Source organism: Micromys minutus, assembly GCF_963924665.1.
Source record: "Micromys minutus genome assembly, chromosome: 4".
Taxonomy (NCBI): domain Eukaryota; kingdom Metazoa; phylum Chordata; class Mammalia; order Rodentia; family Muridae; genus Micromys; species Micromys minutus.
Genome location: NC_137973.1, coordinates 48,417,568 through 48,440,167, shown reverse-complemented (window position 1 = coordinate 48,440,167; position 22,600 = coordinate 48,417,568). Strand labels below are relative to the sequence as shown.

The following is a 22,600-nucleotide window of genomic DNA, read 5'->3' as shown; positions in this document are numbered from 1 at the left end:
TTCCAACTTTTTCAGAAACCTGCCATCATTCTGGACTCAGGCCAGGGCTTCTCTTTGGAATACTGATGCCATTTTCTCTCTTTCAGGAGAAATGATTCTAGAGGAACTAATTCTTTGTCACCTACTGGTTGGTTACAGGTATACATTCAAGATAAGTTGAAGTCAGTTGAACCTGGACATTTAATAAAGCCACCCATTTGGCTTATAGGTATGAAAATCCCATTCTTATTTTAAGTGTTGAATTCTGTAGTGTCTTGTAATGAGAAAGTAGCCAGGAAACATTCTGTTTAAGAGCTTTTCTTGTTAGGAAGTACCTGAAATGGTATTTTAAAAGCCACCTGGGTCTCATAAGTTAATATACCCAAAACTCAATTTCCTATGTAGATGATATTTTTTTCACAGTCTCCATTACTTCTACTAGATCTCTAAATGTTGATAACCACGGTGATCTTCTGTGGCTACTTTTCATTTCTGTATCATAAATTTCCATTTATGATACCATCTACATCCATAGATTGACATTATAGTAACTCTCTAATAAGGCCCTTGCCATTTTCTTTTTTTTTTTCTGTCACCAAACCTTTTAATGTCATCATTTAATATCATAGATAATACTAATACTGAAACCAGCATGAGGCTCCAGAAGTAATTTAGTCTAGAGAAATTGGTTGCTCAAATCAAATCATTTAAGAAGAATTTTTTTAAAATTTAAACTATTTTATTTGATACTCTCTGTATTTACATTTCAAATATTATCCCTTTCTGCCCCTTGTTCCCATGCCCCCTTCCCCTCTACTTGTTGCTGTGAAGGTGTACCTTCTCCCAATCACCCTCTCCACCTCAGTGCCTTGGCATTCCCCTACATTGGGAAAATAGCCCTCCCTGGACCAAAAGACCTCTTCTCCTTGATTCCAGACAATGCTACTCTCTGCTGTATATGCGATTGGAGCCATGGGACTCTCAGTGTGTGCTCAATGGTTGGTGTTCTAGTCCATGGGAGGGTGCTTAATGGTTGGTTAACAATGTTGTTCTTCCCATGAAGCCCCAACTTCCTTCAGCTCCTTCATCCCCCCTCCAGCACCCTCACTGGAGTCCAGGTGCTCAGTCTGATGTTTAGTTGCAAGCATGCTCAGCTGCATGACTCAGGCAGAGCCTCACAGGAGGTACCCCTATCTGGTTCCTGCCAACAAGTACCTCCCAGGATCAACTATAATGCTTAGGCCACGTGGCTTCACATGAGGGGAATCCCCAAGTGAGGCAGCCCCTGAATGATCCCCTCTTCAATCCAGAATTTCTACTTGATCCTGTACCTCCTCTTGTGAGTGTTTTGTTCTCCCTTCTAAGAAGGTCTGAGGCTTCCACATTTTGGCCTTCCTTCTTTTTGAGCTTAAGAAGGTCTGTAAATTGTTTCTTGAATATTCAGAGCTTTCTGGGGCTAGTGTCCACCTTCTTTTATTGTTTTCTAAGAATGGTCAGTTTTCATCAGTAGTGCAGTTTTTCCAAGTTGAAAATCAAATCACTCCATTCCAATGACTTTACATAGCAATCGAGAGAAATAGTCAAACATCTCATTTGTAGTTCCCTAAACTATGTCTGCGGTTTTCTTCTTGGACCTCTCCAGACCACTCATTCTGTGCCATTACTCACTGGCCATTGTTGCTTTTCTCTGTTCCCCCTGCCACTCTCATATCTGTCTCAGAAACTTGGCTTTTGCTGTTTCTCCTTCTTAGTAGTTATTTTCACAAGGTTGTTTGTGACAGTAGTTTATTTTTATTACTCCAATCTTCAATCAAATGAGGGCTGACTTCCAGAGGTGGCTTTCCAGTGCTTCCTAGCTAAAACACCTAGCTTCTAAACACTGTTACTTATTTCTCAACCTACTACTGTCTTTTATTTTACTTACTTTCACCACAGAATTAATCAAATAAAGTTAGCTTATATTTATTTATTTTGTAACATAATTGTTGCCATTCTTTCTCTGCTGGATTATAGTCTTAAAACAAGAGTCTTGCTTACATTGTTGTTGTGTAGCAATTTCTTCTAAATGAAACACTCTACCTTGAAGAGAAACTCCTTGAGACTGAGAATTGGAGGGACAGACTTGAAAACACAAAACACCAAAATAGAGGCAGCTTATTTCATGTTCTTACAAAGCTAAGTGGTCAGTCTAGAATGACAGACATGCTGAATGAAAGACAGTGCATAATTTCCCCCTTCCTTTTCTTTCCTCCAAATCTTCTCATATAACTTTCCTTATGCTCACATTTATGGTATTGTTTTTATGATTATTAATTAATTAGTTAATTAATAACTTAATTAATTAACTCTCTCTTTTCCCAAACACATGCACACCCCCCCCCCCCACACACACTCCTAAGTATAATGTGCTAGTTTGTGTAATGTTATTTTAAGGTATATTTTTAGGGCCAACCATTTAGAATTGGATAACCAATTTGTGTGCTCTTCTCTGGGAAAGACTAGTTCTACCACCCTCAGTGTCCCATAGCTACATGTAGTTCTCTGTGTAGGGTTGAGACCTTGTGATCTTTTCATTATCCACTTTAACATGACTGTTGTTATCCTTTTTCTGCTCATGTTTAGGCAGTCATGTTTGTGAGACTTCTCAGATTATAAGAGCAAAGTTCCCAGTCTTCTGGCTTTTAAACTTTTTCTAATCTCTCTTTCCCAATGTTTCCTGACACTTTGATGTGGGAGATGCTTTGTATATGTGTCACATTGTATTTTGATTAGTCATAGTTTTCAGTAGTGGCACCTTCCCTAAGGCCTAGCTTTCAATGTACCAGAAGGCACCATATAAACATCAAAAGGAGGAAGCAACCAACAGACCTGACTGATTATGATGACTATGAACTACAACAATGACCAGCGTGGCATGACAATCCTAATGGTATAGTAGTGGCACACATACATTGTTGATAACCAACAGTTCTCTCATTAAACATAAGACCCATTCAACAAGAAAAAAATGCCGGGAGCTATAAACCAAGCCAACTACTCAGGACTAGTGAAGGCATGGATCTAGGGGGAGAACCTGTTACAATCATTTTATAAGTCAGGCATAATATCTAACTAGATTCTAAATATTTGTCACTCTACCCACATATAAGTGTAGTCCTCACATCTTGTCAAAGAAACTTTCCTTTGCAACACTTTGTTTGTTTTAAAGCTAATTAGGTGCATAATGTTTTTAAATCTTCAGGTTGTTGTTTTTGGCTAGTAATGTTCTACTGTAAATTTTCTAGGTATGTTGGGTTGTTAGACTGTCAGAAGGTTAGAATTTCCATCTGTAATTGGACCTATGCTGACTGAAGATCCTCTTTCTTTGACAACAAAACACCATATTTTATTTTCTAAAATACATCTGAAGTAAGTCATCAGTGAAGTATATGTCAAAAGGTTAGCTCTTGACCTTTAAAATTTATAATGGCTGCAACATATCATATATTTCCAAATCATTACTATTGCAATGTGTATAAAAACAAGGCATTACAATAAATATATTTGAGAAATCTCTATTTTTGATGTTAATCTTGTCATTGATAAAGCTTCTGTTTTAGCCAGCATGAGGAAACTGATGTGAAGATACATGTGTTCATTGCCCTGACAACTGGCCTTTCTCTAAATAGATTTTCCAAATATCATTCTTCAAGTAAGATTGATTTGCAGCCTATGATGCTTATTCATGTCTGTGAATAGGCTACCCTCTCTGCTTTACCAACCAATAACTTTGCCTAAGATTGAAATTTTATATTTTTTAAAATGAAAAAAATATTTTTTATAAAATTACATACTTTAATATTTAGAATATATGTTTGCTTGGCAAATACTCTTTTGGTGTATAGAAAATGTGAGACACATTTTCTTCGTGGGTTCCGTGGATCTCTGTGCTCAGCCCAGACCTCTCTGCTCTCCAGCTACTCACAGCTCAGTCTCACCAGGTCTCTGTCCCTGGATCTCCACTGTTCGTGGTGGCAGATAGCCTGAGCATTTGGTCTGCATGCACAGGTCCTCTGGTGGAAACCGAGTCCCTATGGCAGAGTTCCTGCTCCCCTGAACCAATGGGGGGCGCTTTCTGAGCGCTCAGTCCAGACCTCTCTGTGCCCTGGCTACTCGCAGAGCAGTCTCACCAGGCCTGTGTTCCTGGTGGCCATGGCCTGTTTTTTATATTGTTTTCTCAGAGAACTTTGATAGACTTGAATTCATAATCAATTGCTTGTTTGATGCTAATTTGATTAATCAATAAATTAATATTTATCTTAGTCATGATAAACAAAAGCTATTTTTCTCCACAGTACCACGTCATCAAGGATAAAGCAGGCAATAATCCACACAAAGAAATTACAGCTATTTTTTTCTATTTCTATTAAAGAATATTTTAACTAAATTAAGTTTTATATTAGATAAATGATAATACTTAAATAGTAACTATTGAATGTTATACTATGGAGACTCCATTTGATGAAAATATCTCAAATTTTACTGACCTTGGTATGAACTGAGAGTTCCACTTTTTGTAGTAATTATTCCTATAAAATAACAATGTCTTTAGAACTCCCATAGTATTTACTTCATCTTTGTCATCTGGTATATCTATTTTCTCATCTCCATTAACATTACATCCTTTTGAGGGAATTCTACTTAACAGCTGGAAATCTTACCATCAAAATTGTAGGTTTTATTTTATCCTTGAAAATAAAACACCTGCTTAAGGATTTGTTCTGTGGGGATTGAGAAATGGTTCAGCAAATAAAGCACTTGCCATGTAAACTTGGCTATTTGAGTTGTGGTTCACAATATTCCATCCATGTAAAAGCCAGATGCTGTGAGTGATATAATGGTCAGTGGTCTCAAGAAATGTGAGCAACCCCATGGGAAGGACAACATTATCAACCAACCAAATGCTCCAAAACTCCCTTGGACTAAAATATTAACCTTTGAGCACACATTTAGAGACCTATTGATCCAGTTGCATATGTAGCTGAAGATAGCAGTGTCCGGCATCAGTGTGAGAAGAGGCTTTTGTTCCAGGGAGAGCATGTTTTCCCAATGTAGGGGAATGACAAGGCAATGGGGTGGAGAGCGGGATCAGAAAGGAGTGCACCTTTGTGAAGGCAAATGGAAGTGGAGGGGGATGGGAGTGGGGCAGGGCAAAGGGATAACATCTCAAGTGTAAATACAGAGTATTTGATAAAAAAATTAAAAAAGGAAATGTGACAAAGTTGGAAGTCAGGAGACTGTTGAGAAGCTCTTGGGAAAGCCAGTCTAACTCATGTAGTAGCAGTGAAGAGATCTGGTCTCCAACAAGGTGGCAAGACCAGTAAATAAACTTGAAGGTTGTCCTTTTGCCCCATACGTGTCCCATTTGTTTGATGCTGTCATTAATTATCTGTTTGCCTCACTGAGTTAAGCATTCAGGATCTCTGAGGGCTTCTCAGTGATTTCTAGAATGATACAGGATCTGAAGGTTCCTTCAGTTAGTTGAGAGTGTAACTTGTATATTCTGGAGGATGAAGCTCTGCTTGTGACAGGGGCACTGATTTCTTTGCCTTTGTGCTCCAGTAACAAAGTGAAAAATAAATAGCACATTAAGGAAAGTGCTGATGAAGAAGCTTTAGAAACAGCAAATGCATCAGATGGAGTGAAGGAAGCAACTGCAGAACTGCCTTGTATCATCGACCTCCTCAACTTCAGGCTCCTTTCTACCTTTGCATGGCTTTAGTTTCAGAGTCTCCAGCAATGCTTTGCTCATGTGAGCACAGCACATATTTTTACAAGATGAATGTTGAATTACACAAAGGATTTTCTTCCCATTCATCTTCTGCCTTCTGGAAGTAAAGTTTATAGCTGTGGCTTGATTCCCAGAGGTTGAAAAGGAATTAGTTTCACCAGAATATCTGCTTAAGATGCTCTTCAGCCCAGCATGGAGTAAATTTCTTTTGTGGCCTTTTAGGAGACTGAGATTGTGATTCTCAAGTTTAATGTCCACAAGATGAAAGTCATCAATTAATGGTAAATTTAAAACAGCTTACAAAATAACACAAAGGAAGTGCAAAAGGAAGTTACTAATAAATTGCAAATGCTCCTAATGCTATCTGAAACTCTTTACTCATGAAAAAGAAATAGTAATCAGCTAACTTTTCAGAGACTTCTGTATTATTCAGGACACACGGTGTATATGGATTAGGCATTTTATATTTTTAAAAATTTATATTGCTAAGTCTAAACTGAGAACAAGTATGAGTTGAAAGTGCACAATAAGCACATTTTTTTCTGCTTATTTTCAATTTGACTTATGTACTTAATGACATACATTTTATGTAAACGCATGACAATGGCTTGTTGGCCAGCTCATCTGAGGGCCTGTCAAGTCCTCACTAAAGCTTATTCCTCATGTCACCATCTTCCTTCACAAGCTAGAAAAGCTCAAATTAATTTTGGCAAAATAGATTTCATTCGTAAAAGCTATTTTCCTGCTTTTAAGTTTCTTGTATTACTTAGCTGAGATAAGGTTTCTCTATAAGATTAATTGAGTTTCATGAGGATATAATTTCCTTCATAATAAAATAAGAACTATTGAGTGAAAATCATAATTATCCCTTTGTGCCCTACAAAAATAAGGTTTAATTTTGTTCATTTAAAATTTATATTGTTTTAAATTTCAGTAGTTCTCTTCTTTCTAGCCCATTTTCAATTTCTTTTCTAAATATCCATGGCTCTGATCTAAAATTTTATGAATTAAAAAATTATTTTCCCTTGTTCTTAAATTCTTTACAATCTGTTTATTATATCATAGTTTCTACTATGACTTTCCTTTCTCATTCCATACTCTAGATACATATTGAATACAGGCTATAATCGGAGCATTTGACTAAATTAAATTAATAAAAAATTGTTTAAAAAGAGTTACTTGGCTACTTATTAATTAAACTTTCTTAATACAACGTCCCATCTTTCCTTGTCTGCTATACATAGGAAGAATTCATGTGGCAAAAATATTTGACTTTAATACCTACTAATTGACTTCACTGGACTTGCTCTGGCTTTTAAAATTTCCACCTGATTTACCTGAACAGATTTCTTCTTAGGAAAGTATGCTGGGTAGACTTAACCTCCATACATATTCCTTCATGTTTCTTCTCCTCTTTCATTTCTAACAAGGGACTGCCACTGTTCTTGGAATAGTAATTGTTGGAATTTGCCATTTAAAGACTTTATTTTTTTATTTGCTATTATCTGCATTTACATTTCAAATGTCATCTACTTTTCCCTCTCTCCCATCCCCTTCCCCCTCCACTTGCTTTTTTGAAGGGTCTCCCTCTCTCAAACACCCTTTACACCTCAAAACTTTGGTATTTCCACACATTGTGAAAACACAAGTTGACTGGACCAAAGGCCTCTTCTCCCATTGATGCCAGACAATGCTATTCTCTGCTACATATGCAACTACAGCAATGGGTCTTTCCATGTGTGCTCATTGGTTGCTGTTTTAGTCCCTAGGAGTTCTAGAGTGTTGGTTAACTGATAATGTTCTTCCCATGAGGTTGCAAAACTCTTCATCTCCTTCAGTTCTTTCTCTATCTCCTTCATTGGCAACCCTGTGTTGAGTCTGATGGTTAGCTGCAAGCATATTCAACAGTATCTATATGACTCTGGCAGACCCTCTAAGGAGGCATTCATGTTTGGCTCCTACCTTTAAACACTTCTTGGCATGAGCAACAGTGCTTGGGTTTGGAGGCTGCATCTGGTGTGGTTCCCATGTGAATAATCATTTTTTCAATCACTTCTCCTCTATTTGACCTTGTATTTCCTCTCAAGAGTGTTTTGTTCTTACCTCTAAGAAGAACCAATTATGGCCTTTCTTCTCTTTGAGCTTCATAAGGTCAGTGAATTTTTTCTTGGGCATTCAGAGTTTTGGGGGTTTGTATCTGCTTATCAGTGAGTGCATACCATGTGTGTTCTTTTGTGAGTGGGTTATTCAGGATGATAGCTTCTAATTCCATCTATTTGCCTAGAAATTTCATAAAGTTATTGTTTTTCTAATAGGTGAGTAGTACAACACTGTGTAAATGTACCACAATATTTGTATCCATTCCTCTGCTGAAGCACATCTGGGTTCTTTAAAGGTTCTGGCTGTTATAAATAAGTCTTCTATGAACATTGTAGAGCATATGTCCTTGATATATGTTGGATCAACTTTTGGGTATATGCCCAGAAGTGGTATTTCTGGGTCTTCAGGTAGTACAATGTCCAGTTTTCTGAGGAACTACCACACCGATTTCCATAGTGGTTGTACCAGCTTGCAATCCCAATAACAATGGATGTGTGTTCCTTTTTCCACATCCTCACCAGCATCTGCTGTCACCTAGTTTTTGATCTTAGTCATTCTGACTAGTGTGAAGTGGAATTTCAAGGCTGTTTTTATTTGAATTTCTTGATGACTAGGGATGTTGAACCTTTCTTTAAGTGGTTCTCAGCCATTTGGTATTCCTCAGTGGAGAAACATCAGATGAGCACTGTACCCTATATTTAAATAGGACTATTTGATTATCTGGAGTCTAACTTCTTGAATTCTTTGTATATCTTGGACATTAGTCGTCTATCAGATGTACAATTGATAAATATTATTTTCCAGCCAGTTGGTTGCCATTTTGTCTTCTTGACAATGTCCTTAGCTTTACAGAAGCTTTGCAATTTTGTAAGTTCCCATTTGCTGATTCTTGATCTTAAATTATAAGCCATTGGTGTTCTGTTCAGAAAAAATTTCCATTTTTTGTTGTTATTCCAAATAAATTTGTAAATTGTTCTTTCTAAATCTATGAAGAACTGAGTTTGAATATTGATGGGGATTGCATTGAATCCATAGATTGCTTTTGGCAAGATGGCCATTTTTACTATGTTGATTCTTCCAACACAGTTGCATGGAAGACCTTTTCATCTTCTGAGACATTCTTCAATTTTCTCCACCAGAGATTCAACTTTCTATTCATACAGATCATTCACTTGTGTGGAAAGGGACACACTAAGGTATTTCATATTGTTTGTGACTATTGTGAAGGGTGTCATTTCCCTAATTTGTGTTTTGTCCTGTTTATCCTTTGAGTAGAGGGAAGCTCCTGAATTGTTTGGGTTGATTTTGTTTATATCTAGCCACTTTGCTGAAGTTATCAGCTGTAGGATTTCTGGTGGAATTGTTGGCTCACTTAATTATACTATCATATATCTGCAAATAGTGATATTTTGACTTCTTTTTTTCTGATTTGTATCCCGTTGACTTTGTTTTGCTGTCTAATTGCTCTGTCTAGGACTTCCAGTACTATAATGAATAGGTAGGAGGAGGGTGAGTGGCGTTATCTAGCTCCTGATTATAGTAGGATTGCTTCACGTTTCTCACCATTTAAGTTGGGGTTGGCTACTGGATTGTTGCATATTGCTATTACTTTGTTTAGGAAGGGGCCTTTAATTCCTAATCTTTCAAGTCATTTAACATAAAGGGATGTTGAATTTTTCAAATGCTTTATCAGAATCTAATGAGATAATCTTGTAGGATTTTTTTGTTTGTTTATATAGCAGATTATGTTGATGGATTTCTATATTTTGAACCATCCCTGCATGGGATGAAGCCTACTTAATCATGGTGAATGATCATTTTGATGTGTTCTTGGATTCAGTTTGCAAAAATTTTATTGTAGATTTTTGCATTGATATATATATATATATATATATATATGAAGGAAATTGGTCTGATGTTCTTTTTCTTTGTAGGGTCTTTTGTAGTTTAGGCAAGTGTAATTGTAGCTTCAAAGAATGATTTGGGTGGTGTTTCTTCTGTTTCTGTTTGGTGGAATAGTTTAGAGCATATTGGTTTTAGGTGTTTTATCTTATCTGATAGAATTCTGCTCTGAACCCATCTGGTCCTGGGCTCATTTTGATTGGGAGGCTTTTGATGACTACTTCTATTTCTTTATGGGTTACAGGACTGTTCAGAAAGTTTATATTATCCTGATTTAACTTTGGCAGTTTGTATCTGTCTACAAAATTGCACATTTTTTTATTCTAGATTTTCTGGTTTTGTTGAGTATAGGCTTTTGTAGTAGAATCTGATGATTTCTTAATTTTCCTTAGTTTCTGTTGTTATGCCTTCCCTTTAACTTTTGATTTTGAACACTTTAGTTATTCTGGCCAAGGGTTATCTTGTTAATTTTCTCAAAGAACCAGTTCCTGGTCTTGTTGACTCTTTGTATAGTTCTTTTTGTTTTCATTTGGTTGATTTTAGCTCTGAGTTTGATTGTTTCCTGCTGTATACTCCTCTTATGTGTCTGTTTCTTTTTCTGCAAGAGTTCTCAGGTGTGCGGTCAAGCTGCTAGTGTATGCTCTCTCTAGTTTCTTTTTAGAAGCATTCAAAGCTATGAGTTTTCCTGTTAGTACCGCTTTCATTGCATCCTATAAGTTTGGGTATATAATGCCTTCATTTTTGTTAAATTCTAAAAAATCCGTAATTTCTGTCTTTTTTTCTTCCTAAAGCAAGTTATCATTCAGTAAAACTTTGTTCAGCTTCCATGAGTATTTGAGCTTTTTGTTTTTTGTTGTTATTGAAAACCAACTTATGTTCCTGGTCATTTGATAGACTGCCATGGGATTATTTCTTATCTCTTCAAACTACTGACTCTATAGTCAATTTTGGAGGAGGTACCTTGAGGTGCTGAAAAGATGTATATTCTTTTTTTTTTTTTTTTTTTTTTAGGATGAAATGTTCTATAGATGTCTGTTAAATCCATTTGATTCATAACTTCTGTTAGTTTACCTGTGTCTTTGTTCAGTTTCTGCTTCCATGATCCATCCATTGATGAAAGTTGGGTGTTGGAGTCTCTTACTATTATGGAGTGTGGTGCAATATATTATTTGAGCTCTAGTATGGTTTCTTTTATGAATGTGGGTGCCCTTGTATTTGGAACATAGTTGTTCAGTATTTAGAGTTTGTCTATATAAATTTTTTTTGTGATGCGTAAAAAGTGTCTTTTCATATCTTTTTTTTGACAAGTCTTGGTTGCACATCTATTTTATTGGATATTAGAATGGCTACACCAGCTTGGTTTTTTGGACCATTTGCATGGAATTTTTTTCCCCAGCCTTTCACTTTCAGGTAATATCTGTATTTGTCCCTGAGATTAGTTTCTGGTATGCAGCAAAAAGCTAGATCCTCTTTACTTATCTAGTCTGAACTTGTATATCTTTTTTTTGGGGGGGTGGACTAAGTTCATTGATACTAAAAAATTTTAAGGAATAGTGATTGTTGTTGCCTGTTTTTTTTTTTTTTTTTTTTTTTTTTTTTTTTTGTTAGAAGTATATATTTTTGTGGTTTTCTTTTTTGGTATTTGTTTTAAGAATATTATTTTCTTTCTTTTTCTAAGGTGTAGTTTTCCTTCTTTTATTGGTGTTTTCCATCTATTATTCTCTGTAGGTGTGGGTTTGTGAATAGATATTATGTAAATTTGGTCTTGACCTGGATTATCTTGATTTCTCCATCTACTGTAATTGAGAGTTTTGCTGGATCTAATAACATGGGCTGCCATTTGTGTTCTCTTAGGGTCTGCATTACATCTGTCCAGGATCCTCAACCTTTCATATTTTCTGTTGAGAAGTCTAAAGTAGTGTTGATCAGTCTTTCTTCATATGTTACTTGTCCTTTATTCCCTACTGCTTTTAGTATTATTTCTTCATTTTCAACATTTGGTGTTTTTACTATTATGTGTTGGGAGAAATTTCTTTTCTGGTCCAATCTATTTGACGTTCTGTAGGTTTCTTTTATGTTCATGACCATCTCTTTCTTTATGTTAGGATAGTTTTCTTCTGTGATTTTTGTTGAAGGTGTTTAGTGGGCCTTTTATTTGGTAGTCTTCACTCTCTTATACATGTATTATTCTTAGGTTTGGTCTTCTCATTGTATTCTCTGTTTCCTGGGTGTTTTTGGTTAGGGGCTTTTAGATTTTTGCATTTTCTCTTATTGATGTGTCAATGTTTTCTATGGTATCTTCCCTCCGTGAGATTCTCTCTTCCATCTCTTGTACTCTGTTGGTGATGCTTGTGTCTATGTGTCCTGATCTCTTTCTGATGTTGCCAGCTTGTCTTTGTTTCCATTGCTTAGGTTCTTAGACTTGCTTCTTGCCATTTTCTCATCTGTGATGTTAGGTTATCTTGTTGTCTCTAATTGTGGCTTGTCTCTCCTGTGGGTCTGTGAGGTCTGTGGTCTCATGAGGGAGCCTGCTCCTGAGTGTTCAGCTGTATGTAGGTAGCCTGTTGTTCTGGCACAAAGGAGTGCTGAAACAGCTCATTCCCAGGCAGCACTATGGTATCCGTGTCCCGAGAGGTCCAGGTGGTCTCTCCCCAGATAATCTGTGGAGAGAGAGTGGTGAGTCAGCCCTGGGCTCAGGAAAGAGAGCCTTCTGAGCCTCCGCTGGGCGCTCTGCAGTCTGTGGCTAGATTAGAACCTGATACCAGAGCCCTGGCTGCCATGTAAAGTCATAACGGATGAACTTTTTACTTTACTTTGATCCTTCTGAAATGATAAACGTCATTATTTTTCTACAAAGTGAACAATATTTTGTTCCTTTCTGAGGATATTCTAAAAGTAATCCTGATGACATATATATATAGGAACCCCGACTCCAATCATGGATACCAACAAGTTGCAGCAGAATTAAGCACATTTTTCTCCCACCTAGGCCAGACAAGGAGGCTCAACTGTGGGAAAGTAATCTAAAGGCAGGCAGCAGTCCCTGCTCTAATTGTTGGAGGACCTACTAGAAGAATAAGATGTTAATCTGCTGCATCCATATAAGGGGCCTAGAGCCAGACCTGGCATACTTTTTGATTGGTGGTTAAGTCTCTGTGAGCCCACATGGGCCCAGGTTAGTTTACTCTGTAGTTTTGTTATGGTGTCCTTGGTTCCTTTGGCTCCTTTAATCCTCTCCCCTTCCATAAGAGTCCCTGGGCTCCACCTATTGTTTGGTTGTGGGTCAGTGTATGTGGACCCTGAAGAGGTCATCTTCAGTAGCCAGAAGGGACAGTGGCACCAACCCACCCACAAAACCTTCAACCCAAAACTTGTCCTGCTTACAAGAAGCAGGGATAAAGTTGAAGCAGAGATTGAGGGAATGGCTAACCAATGACTGGCCCAGTGGAGATCCACCCCATGGGAGAGAGACTATTACTGATACTTTGCTAGGCTCCCAGATAGGAGCCTAGCATAACTGTCTTCTGAGAGGCTTTATCCAGCATCTGATAGAAACAGAAGCAGAGGCCCTTTAAAATTTTAATTATCATAAAAATATTCATATTTTGCCAGAAATACAATTTTTATTTCATTTGCAAGATAATCTAGTTTTGCCTTTTTCCCTTTTATTTTTGTTTTTTTCTTTTGTCGGTCATGATAATGACTTTGTAACATTTTGGTGACACTCCTATATGCCTCCCTGATTACCCATCAAGTAGTTCTTTGTGTGTTTATGTTTGTGTCATTTATTTGTTGTAAGACTCCTAAGTTTTCCATAAACAAGATTACTTATGTAAAGCTGAGTTGTTTAGTGTCTTTATGATTTTCTTCATAAATATTAGATATGAGAATTTTCCCTACTTAGCAAATGCATGGTAAGCAGAAGGCAGCGCCTTTACCCAGGATGAATGTTTGGTCTGACCCAGAAGTTTGACTGTCACATATTTAAAGCAGGTTTATGGCTTTCTGCTGCATCCTTGAAATAGAATGTGTGACTCGCAAAGCAAGCAGCCATCTGGATTCTCCAGAAGACTGGCAGGATAATCAAATACCCAGACACTGCCATTGATTTCAGATATAACATGAAATGGTGACTTTATTGAAGAGAATTAGTGACCTTTCCTCCTGTCTTCGTGTTCTGTCGACCAAAGTACTTTCTTTAATTATTTCAAACACTTATTATCAGTGTCGGGGTGTATCTGTGCCAGTTTTAAGTTAGGCTATTGGGGACCCACTGCATGTATGTGCACTTTACAATGAGAGGAGAAAAAAATTCCATGGTTTATTGTTGATAATATTTGAAAGACCCTACAAAACTTGGGGCACTTAGTATATCTTCTATTATGCTGCTACTTATATATATATTTTTTTATACTCAGTTTCTCTTTAATTAACTGAAATGGTTTTTTGAACATACTATTTGCATTTTCCATTCTTTGCCCAAGGGTTTGCACAGAACACCAAGTAGATAGACTTGGTGTTGGGAGAGTCATAGTGACTCATTATATTAACTATGGCTTTCAAATTAATAGCACACTGGTGAGAGCTCTCATAAACACCCCTTCTCTTGCAATAGCTGACATTGTATTCATGTTCTTCTTTTGTACAGTGTAAACGCTATGCAAGAATCTACTCACTGTCAAACCAGAAAATGTGTCCTGGCTGGTAATTTGTGCTTCTAGATGCTTTCTTCTATCTAAGATAAAAATAATGGAATGTAATAATCTTCATCATAGAATTTTATAGTGGCATGTCATGTCCCCTCGAGTTCCAAATGTCTTTCCATCTTCATAATAATTTTGTTGGAAGGGGTTCATCAAATTATAATATTCAAATGAATTTTTATTGCTATCTATGTAGAAAACAGGGAATGTTTGGAATCTAAGGATTTGTACATTTATGCCATATTATATTGATATAACACTCTATAGCCTCCATTTCCAAAATTAGAGTCATCTTCTCTAGAACAATAGGATGAAAGGATAAAAAGCAGATATATGCACGCATAGGGCTTAAGGGAAGAGTTTGCTTGAAAACTAAAGTAAGGTCTTTGCACACTTCTTGCAGCAGAAACGTCATCAGCCAATGATGTATGCATAAGAAACTCTAAGATGAAATGTATTGGGTACTCAATGAAAGTTTCAGTGGTTAATAAGTATAATGTATGAAAGAGAACTGAAAATATAAGAAGTATTTTTTATTTGAGAAAAGATATGGCACAGAAGTAAACTTTGGATTGTATGAAAGAAAATTGTACTATCTTAGGTAATTGCTGGCTAAACAGGAAACACTACTCAAATTGTTTGTTTATATATTTTCTTTTAATTAATTAATTAATCAATCAATTTATTGCTTTTTATACTATTTATTTAAATCTCTATCAGATACATAAAGATCCTGTTTTGGATACATATAACCTTACTTCACACCTATTATATTTTCTTGTATTAAATATTAATATTTTTAAATGTATTGACAAAACAGGACACATTGGCATTCATCCTCTAGGCATTAACTTGTGTTCAGTCCGCTGACACATGAGAATCGAGAGTTAAAATGTAGCTGTGACTAATGACTGACTTACAAGCCAGGATTTCTTATTGTTCAGTGTGCCTATAAATCATATTAATAATCTTTGGACTTCAATGATTTGTGTCATGAAAATAGAAACAAAGTATTATGTTTCTTGTAGATTCCATGGGGGTTTACTAATTTTTACTCTTTCTTAAGTAATAAAAATACTTAAATAGTAAAAATCATTATTTATTGATTTTTTTACTGTATGTATTAATTTTATGCTTCTTGGATTAGTTTAAAATCAATGTTAGTTTAGTTTATTAGGAATAAATCACTTTTTCATATTGTTGATGTTAAATAGTAAGTTTAAGGTAATGGTACACATATTTATTCAGATAGTTTAAAAATATACATAAACTTCCATATTACAGATAAACATATCATTTTCAGCCTGAATATTATTAACCTTTTCTGAAAAGGACTTTGAAGGTCATAACTGCAGTGGTTTTTCCTCCTGACTCTATGGTGGTATTTATACTAAGCTAGTGATCTTGTTTTGTTTAGTGCATATCTCCTTATAGAATTTCCCAGGTTTCTCCAGATGCTGAAATATATGACCCACTACCATTAAGAAGGAAATTAGGAGGCAGATTGATTCATAAAGTGCTAATAGCCAAATTAGATAAAATCTTGTGATTACAGGATGTACACACACTAAATATTGATCTAAATTACATTAGTTTCACTATTCGTTTCCTGGTTAAAAACTCAAGGCAAAGCACATTTCAATTTAAGACTTTAAATGGTTGCTAACGCAGAGAGATAGTGTGTACTATAAACATTTACACAGAGCATTAATAATGGCAAATGTACCACATGATGGTTGATGTGGACTGTGCACTGCTTATGTGAGGCTGATACACCTGTATACTAAATGACAAGATAAATGGAATATGAGATGTAAAGAAACGAGAAATAAGTGGTCATTGGGAATAGTATCGTATTATTTCAATATGTAGTGGCACCTGATTAAAAACTGCCACTCTCAGTAGAAAACTCTGTTGTCTAGAGAAATAATCTTATCAGTATTATGGTTATGAACAAACAGCAGTTTGCCTTAATGAATTAAAAAAATCAATCAAGCCATTTGTTGATATATTACACGTTTCCTGGGAGTCTTATTGTATATATTATTTTATTCTTCTCTTTTTATATTAATTATTCTCTCTTCAAAAACTCTCTTCTAACTCTCTTGTCTCTTATTTCTGCTCTCTCAATTCTTGATTCTCTGTTTTCTCTCTCATCAGTCTCATCTCTCTTTCTCCTCATTATCTCTTGCTTCTCATCTATTAGGCACACAAGCTTCATTATATGGAAAGCTACTTGCCTCTGAGAAATATTGACATTTGTGTCTCCTCTCATCTTTCCTAGAATGAATGCACAGGATACCACCATTTGCTTTATGAGACAGTATTAAACTCCATAGCTCTGGGTGACAAGGTACCAAACACATACAGGTAACTCCTTTCTTTCACTAACTCTAACGGACTGCCTCTCTGTACCACCTAGATTCCTGTTTCTGTTATTGTTTCTCATACTCAGACGGAAAGTCAAAGAATTAGTGGGTTAGAGATGACATATTTTGGGTTGAAGATATGGGTGGATTGATGTCTGCCTTCTTCCTTTGGCAGTGTTGCCTGGCTATGGGAGTGGTCAGTTCATTCTGTATATTCCTTTTTGGTAGAAATCTCAGAGGCCCTCTCCCCTGCCCCCAACTCATCGTTGCCTCCCCTCCATGGCCTCCAGTTCCAGAAATGCTTCCAACTGATTTCCAGTCTCACTCCTAGCTCTCTGCTGCCCATGGTCTCCATCCCAGTTCCCTGTCTCCATCCATCTCTGATGACTATTTGGTTTCCCTTTCTGAGTGAGACTCATATATACTCCTTTGGGACTTCTTTATTTCCAAGTTATTTTGGGTCTGCAGATTGTAGCATGGTTATAGTACACTTTATGGTTAATATCTACTCATCAGTGAGTACATACCATATGTATATTACTGGCTCTGGGCTACCTCACTCATCTTGTTCTCAAGTTCTATCTGCATCATGAATTTTGCAGAGAAACTGATAGAATTTGAGAATATAATCCTGAGTGAGAGATGGAGTTATTGAGTCAGAGATGGATTAGCATATATTTAATCAATACTTCCAGGCAGTTTCCAGAATGGTTACAACAGAGTATACTTCTGTCATTAGTGCTTGAGGGTTCAGTTTCTGCTGATCACAATGACTATGTCACATTTCCTACCTTTCCAGGTATGCTGGAAATAGTAGAAAAAAGACTGTGTTTTCATTTATGTTGGCATGCTTACTATTTTGCTGCATGTCCTGATGATGCCATCCACTTTGTTGTGGCAACTATGAAGTCACCTATGTGACAGGAAGTGATTAGGCCTTTAACCTAATCAGTAGCAAGAAAGGATGGAAAATTCTGCCAATAATCCCTGAAGTGAGCCTCACACCTTTCAGGAGACTACACCCTTGTGAAGTACTCAGAAACAGAGGACTCAGACCTACAGGAATTGTAAGTGTATGTATGATAGATGAATGTGTTATCATGAATGTATATTTTCAAATGGTTTGATTTGAGAATAATCAGTGGCACATGTTTATTATACAGTGTGAATATACAGTGAACATTTAGACAATGATAATATACACCAATTGCCTATGTTTCTGTTTATGATACCTCCTTGCTTATTTGTGTGCTTACTTATTGATTTGTAGAAGTTATTTTTATATATTAATTTATGTATTACTTATTTTTGGTGCTACTTTTTTGCCTTATTTTTTTCTCTTGGTATACTAATTTAATATAATCTAACTCATCTTATCTTGTCCTTTATCATTAGGAATTTTTTTTGGCTTTTATAAAGTCAAGGAAATTTATTTCCTGAGGTCATGACACAGGAAGTCAACTCGTAGCTGCTGTGGAGCACTGGTGTGAAGGTCAGAGTGCTGACTACATGCTGGGTGGACCAGGAAGCTGGAGTCTGTGATCACCAAATGCTGGATTACCTTGCTTAGTGTTTCACACAGTGACATGCCTGTCCCAGAGCACAGCATCAGGAGCCTGCTGGGTGCTGACCAGGCCTAGAGACTCAGCCAACAAGGCCAGCACACCAGGCTTTGCTGTGAGACCTCGGGAAGGGGGAGGGACATCAACAATTTATGAGGGTCCAGCTGCTGGGTCAGATTGAGACAAACCATTGTGTGGTTTGGGCAGCAGGCTGGAAAGGTTTCTTTTTGATCATTATCGTTTGGGGCCCCAAGGGAGGGTCTTGGGAGCCACTTGAGCCCCAAAGTTGGGAAATTCTTCAGAGCTGCTCATATCAGGAGCCCTTTCACGGCTGGTGGAGGTCCAGGGAGCATCTCGCACCACAAAGCCTTTGGATGGTGCCTTGGACTATTCATGTGCTGGGGACTTCATGTAAACTTACAGTGCCTCACTGTCCACTACATCAGCCAGATATTCCTCTTCTAGGTTAAGGATATGGTCGATAGCTTCTTCCACATTCTCCTGTCCTGTCACAGTGACGCAATTGGGGTCTGGAGCTCCACTCTGTGGAAAGCGAATGTCCACTTTGAAATCATCCATTATTTTCCGGATGGCTTTGCCTCGGGCACCAATGATTCGGGCATGCACACGGTGATCCAGTGGAACATCCTCAGAAACCATCTGCTCAAGCTCACCCACAATTTTCAGGATGGCATCAGGGGCAGCTTCAGTGTTCCTCTCATACCCTGTGATGGTGATTTGGTCCTGGAGCTGATTCCCATCATCCTTATCAGGAAATTGGATGTTCACATCATGTTCCAAGCGGATCTGGGTGATCACTGCCCCTTGTCTCCCAATAATTTTGGGATGGTATTTGGGGTCTACAGTGACACTCCTTAAAGCCCGATTTTCCTGCTCAGCCTGCAGCTCCTTTACTCGATCCAGTAGCCCCGCCTTAGCCGTGTCCAACTTTGCTGCAAGGCCAGTGATGGCGATGGTGTCTGACTGCAATTCAGGGTCTGGCACATGTATATTCACCACAAACTCATCTATCATCTTGCGGATTCCACTTCCTTTCTGCCCAATGATGTAGCGGTGAAGGTCAAAGGGTTCTTCTACCTCGATGGTGACTGGAACCAGGACCTCCAGGGCTTCCTTGGCAGCCTCGCATTTCTCTTTCCGGCCAGAGATGATTATGATGTCACACCTCCTGGGAGAGCCAGGGTCAGTCTCCTTAGCCTCTCTACCCTCTCCAGCCTCATCTCCATTCTCCTGGATGGAAGGCTGTACACTGTGAACTGGGTTTTCCTCTCTGTCTGGGATCTTAATTTGAACATTGTAGTCCCGAGTAATCTGCTGGATTCTTGAACCTTTGGGACCCAAGACTTATCGATGAACCTTCTGGGGTATAGCACATTCCACTGTTACTTGAGCTTCCAGATCCTCAATGATTCCCTGAATGTGTTTCTTGGCTGCCTCCACACAGTTCTTGGCACCCTTCAGAGTGACTTTGTCACTCTGTGTGTCAGAGCGTGGGAAGCTGACCATCACCCCGCCATATTCTTCAGCAATCTCTTGTAATACCTGCCCTCTTCGAATAACAAAATGGCGGTGGTGTCTGGGGTCCACCAGCATGTAGTCTTCAACTACATTATCCAGGTTCTGGATTAATGCTTCCAGCTCTTTTTGGGCCTCACGGACAGCATCTTCCTTTCCAATGACTGTGATCAGGTCCTGGTCCTTATCCTCAGCAGCCGGAAATATGATGCGGGTTCCTGTACTGTCACTCACCTTGCGGGTTTTACCTCCCACTTTGACAATGAGGAATTTGTGGTATTCTGGCTTGGCTCAGATGTCCTCAGTAAAACTCTTGGCTTGCTTCTCCTCTGCCAGGTGCAGGAGTTCCTTCTTGGCCTTCTTCACATCTGAGGAAGGACACCTGATGACAACAGTATCACTCGCAGAACCTTCCACAGGAAAGTGAATATGGAAGCCACCACATTCCTCCATGATCGAGCGGATCAGACGGCCCTTTGTGCCAATGAGAGAGTTGTGTAGTTTGGCAGGGATTGAGACCTCCACCTCAGCTATGTTGGCCAGATCTTTCTGGATAGACAGAATCCGGCTCCGAGAAGCTTCACGGCTGGCTCGCTTGCCAGTGATGACAACGGTCTCAGAGTTGCTGTTCTCTGCAGGAAGGTCAATTTTGGTGTTGCTCTCTTCACGAATCTTTTAAATGTTTGTGCCTCCTTTCCCAATGATGTTCTTGTGAAACTGTTTGAAGATCGGTACAGAAATTGAATAGCTATTTTCCACCAGGTCTGCAACCATTTTCTGCATGTACTTAGTGCATTTTTTCCACCTCATTCTTGGGACCTCTGAGTTGTACAATATCATTTTTTTGTGCTGGGTATGGAAAGTTGATGATAAACTCTGGGAATTTGTCACGAATTTCTCAAATCCGTTCACCTTTCTGCTCAATGATTGTGCGATGAAACCTTTGCTCAATGATTAGATCCTTGGTGCTCCCATTTTCCATTGTGAGAGGCAAGCTCCAGCAGCTCCCGCTTGGCCTGCTGCACACCCTGCGGGTCTCCCTCGATTCGGATCAGGTTACTCTTTTCGCTGTCAGGGGGGATGCGCACAGACACTTTGTACTGGTCTTTGATTCTGTTGATGTTGGCTCCACTCTTTCCAATGAGGTGTTTGTGAAATTTATGGTCAATGTTGATCTCTACATAGACCATCCGATTAATCAGGTCTTTGACCATTCCTTCAATCTGTTCTTGGGCTACATTCACATCTTCTATGGGGCCCTCCAGGGTGATCTTGTCCTCACCTGTGAACTCAGTGTGACCCTTTGGCATTTGCTGAGTGATGATGAAACGGTGAAGCCAGAAAGGGGCAGAGACTGAGGAGACTGTAAAACTGTTGGCCTTGGCATAGACTTCTGTCAAAGTCTGTCCCAACTTTTCAGGCTCGCCCCTAAGTATCACAGTCTCAGAGATGCTGTCGGAGGGCGGGATCTCAACAGAAACTCCAGTTCTTTCCAGGATCTCTTGCAGTGAATTGCCCTTTGGCCCGATAACATACTTGTGCTGAGATTTCTTCACCTCCACCGCAATGGCTGTAGTCTTCTTCTTCTTTTCCTCATAAACCTTCTTAATACGAGTTACAGCCTGCGCCAGCTGCTCTTTCTCTCCAGTGAAGACGATTTCTGTATGGTTAACACGGGGTGGAGGGATGTTGATTTGTGTCCCTGTCTCCTGCATGATTTCACCCACAAGTCTATTGTATGGCCCAGCGGTGAAAGGGTGGAAAGCCTTCTCCACTTCTAGCCTCTCTACAGCACGTTTGTCCTGCTCAGCAGAGATTAGAAGGACCTCATGGCGAACTTTCTTAATGCCTTCTTCGGTGCCAGTGATCTTGATCTGATTACTGGGGTCATCTGGGTGTGGGATCTGGATTTTGGTTGCAGTTTTTAGTTCTAAGTCTTGTAGTTTCTCTCCGTTTTTGCCAATAACAAAGTGGTGGTGCTCTTTAGGAATGGGGACAGTTGCTTAGGCCTGTGTCTGTAGTCTAGCAACAATGTCTTTCCGGGCTTTCCTGACTGCATCCAACTTCCCTGAGACCATGATGGAGAGGCCTTGGTCTTTAGCCAGAGAGAGCTCCGGGTGAGCACCAGTCCTCTGCATGATCTCAAGGCAGATTTTTGCTTGTTCACCTTCTCCAAACTGGTTCATGTCTTTATATTTTCTCTCCTCCAGCGGAACATGAAACACCTGAGTGATGGCGGAGGCCTTGATGGGCGGGATCTTGTTACTCCAGGCTCCAGCAGGTTCTTGAGCGCTTACCAAGCAAGCTGCTTTTTCAGGAAGTGGAGGAAAGGCATCCTTGTAAGTTGGAGGGTCGCTTTCCTCTTCTGAATTTAATGCGGCAACTTTGATTTGTTGTGGAACCAGCCCACTTCGATGTTCAGCAAAACTCTCTTGGGTCAAAACCACAACGAAGCTCATGGTTGATCTCACGTCCACACACAATCCTAGTAAGACACAGCAAAATGGTCAGTAGCCAGAAAGTCCATCCTGAGGTTGCCTCTGTCAGCCTGCCAGCTTTTACTGCTGCTCCTCTTTTATTAGCATGAGGAATCCAAGCTCATAAGGTAGGAACTGTGTGTGGTGAAACAGGAACAAGACGCCATCTTGGTAAAGGAGAAGAGGCTACGCTTCTATCATT

General features: G+C 38.7%; 1 pseudogene across 1 annotated transcript; it reads right to left on the bottom strand.

The window, feature by feature from the left end:
• Positions 1–18,619: 18,619 nt before the first annotated feature.
• On the bottom strand, positions 18,620–22,380 carry LOC308419789 (vigilin-like; annotated as a pseudogene). Its single transcript has one exon. The product of its transcript is annotated as a vigilin-like (transcript).
• Between the last annotated feature and the right edge of the window lie 220 nt (positions 22,381–22,600).